The sequence below is a fragment of the Astatotilapia calliptera genome, chromosome 3 (assembly GCF_900246225.1).
Source record: "Astatotilapia calliptera chromosome 3, fAstCal1.2, whole genome shotgun sequence".
In the NCBI taxonomy this organism is placed as follows: Eukaryota; Metazoa; Chordata; class Actinopteri; order Cichliformes; family Cichlidae; genus Astatotilapia; species Astatotilapia calliptera.
In genome coordinates, this window is record NC_039304.1 from 39213715 (window position 1) to 39216337 (window position 2623).

Genomic DNA, 2623 nt, shown 5'->3' on the forward strand with positions numbered 1-2623 from the left:
GCTTATTTGAAGAGTTTCAGTCAGGTTTCAGAGCTCATCACAGCACAGAATCAGCTTTAGTGAAGGTTACAAATGATCTTCTAATGGCCTCTGACAGTGGACTCATCTCTGTGCTTGTCCTGCTAGACCTTAGTGCAGCGTTCGATACTGTCGACTATAATATCCTATTAGAGCGATTAGAACATGCTGTAGGTATTACAGGTACTGCACTGCAGTGGTTTGTATCATATCTATCTAATAGACTCCAGTTTGTACATGTAAATGGAGTGTCCTTTTCACACACTAAGGTCAATTATGGAGTTCCACAGGGTTCAGTGCTAGGACCAATTCTGTTTACATTATACATGCTTCCCTTAGGCAGCATCATTAGAAGACATAGCATACAGTTTCACTGCTATGCTGATGACACCCAGCTCTATCTGTCCATGAAGCCAGATAACACACACCAATTAGTTAAACTGCAGGAATGTCTTAAAGACATAAAGACTTGGATGGCCGCTAACTTTCTGCTTCTTAATTCACCTGGTCCAGTCACCAGTCACCTTTCTCACTCACTATGTGTTAATAGACCTCTCTGCATTGAATCATATCTGTTATTAACCTCTGTCTCTCTTCCACAGCATGTCTTTATCCTGTCTTCCTTCTCTCACCCCAACCTTTTTAACAGCCTACAAGTTTTTTTGTTTCTTTGTAAATATGGCCCTAAATATCAATGAGACCCTTTAAATGTTACATAATGTTACATAATAGTGATTTCCCTGTGCCTCCTTGTGAGTTAGTTTTAGTTCATCCCAGTGTAGTTTTGTATCGCCCTTTTCCTTTCTGTTAATAAAGCCGTGCTTTGAGTTCATGCACGTGTGGAGGAAAACCTTTTTCTCTTAGATTCTTCCTCTGATTGGCTGCTGGATAGGTAAACAGTCGTACTTTGATCCTCTTAACCTCTCTGCTCTGTGTTGTTTCCTCTTTCAGTCCATAGAAACATCACGGTTGAGCCCGGACAGAATGTCACTCTGCCATGTCGAGCTCCAAACAACACCTCGTCCATCTGCGTAGCAGAGTGGAGCAGGGCTGACCTCGGGACAGATTATGTCCTTTTTTACAGAGAGAAGCGAATTGATCCAGACAACCAGCATCCATCCTTTGTGAACCGGGTAGATCTGCAGGATGGGGAGATCAAAGATGGAGACGTGTCTTTGATTCTGAAGCATGTGAGGGCGAACGACACTGGAACGTACCATTGTCGTGTCGTTAAATGCCGTCAACGGCAGAGTCTTAATATTCCAACTCCCCCCATCAGCAGCATCCAGCTGACTGTTGTTGATCCTTCAGGTGAGTGAGTAGAGTTCAGTATGTGTGTGTGATCAGAGGTGAAGCTGCTTCCTGGTTGTTGATCAGACTTTGTAGAAAGCAGCTGGGTCTACTGTACTATGAAGAAAGTTGAACTTACCCAGTATACTGTCTGTTGAAACATCTACCCAGGTTTTATCAGTTCAGCTGAGAGCGTGTTCAGAGGGGGTGTACGGGATGGGGTTGGCACTGATCACAAACTGGGATTTTTATCTTTCCTTGTAAAGAAAATATTGAAAATCATGCAGTGTCAGTAAACCCACTCAACAACAGAGTGATGTTGTTTTATATGGTATTTTTTGGATGTCCAGTTTTGGTCCACTGAAGGGGCTGTTGTGGATGTCTTTTCAATGTCAAACTTTATATTCATTATAGGCTCTGCTGTAGGATGTTTTCTGTGTGAAGGAATGCAGAGTTATCAGCAGACAGCTGCAAGATGGCGTGTGAATGTCATAGTACAGGCCTCAGGTCTGTGATCACATACCTTACAGCTGACACCTGTTTCTTACCTCCAGGTCTACAAGGAGGCGTCAGCAATGGAGGAAGCATGATTGCATGTGTTGGACTTATAGCTGGTCTGTTTGTTCTTGTTGGTGAGTTTTGATCCGTAGAAAACCTGCCTGGAAATGTCTTGGAATTTTAAAAAAAATGTTTATCTTTAATTTTCCAGCTGAACTCTGAGTCAACACTGTTGTCATTCAGGATTTGAAAGATTCCCACAACTGGAAAGATTCCAATGAATGTCAAACCCACTCGTCGTCACGCTCATCAACCAACAGGAGGTGATGTTATAATAGAAAATTCAGTGATAGCAAATTGTGTTTTAATTCAGAGAAGCAACACATTTTGATAATATTTAGGTTAGGAGCACTGATCCTGAGTTCAAACCTGAGCAGGACCCTCGCACCAGTGCAAACAAATGTTAATTTACTGTAACTTTTAACCCTTGACCTTTATTTGTTGAACTACAAAAGTCCAGCTTGTTCATTATTCTCTGCAATGTCACGAGCCATTAAAAATCAGATGAAAAGTTTTGCAGTAACATGTGTCCTACATTTATTTTGTATTTTTTAAATGTAACATTTCATTTTTACTGTGTACTGAAAACAACAGCTGAATATAATGCATAATGCTGTGAGAAGTCTTTTTTTGTCTGAATGTTTAATCTGATTTAGATTTTGATCTAAACCCTGGATTCATCAAAAAAAAAATGAGTACTAAGGGAAAAACACAATTACAGCTTATCACTGTCTGACAGAAAAAGGTTTATAAATCT

General features: G+C 40.7%; 1 long non-coding RNA gene across 1 annotated transcript; it reads left to right on the top strand.

Moving 5' to 3' along the window:
* The first annotated feature begins 763 nt into the window (after positions 1-763).
* Positions 764-2389, top strand: LOC113013279 (uncharacterized). The gene is made up of 3 exons (XR_003270811.1): positions 764-1329; positions 1863-1940; positions 2018-2389. It is a non-coding gene; the product is annotated as an uncharacterized LOC113013279 (long non-coding RNA).
* The last annotated feature ends 234 nt before the right edge of the window (positions 2390-2623 follow it).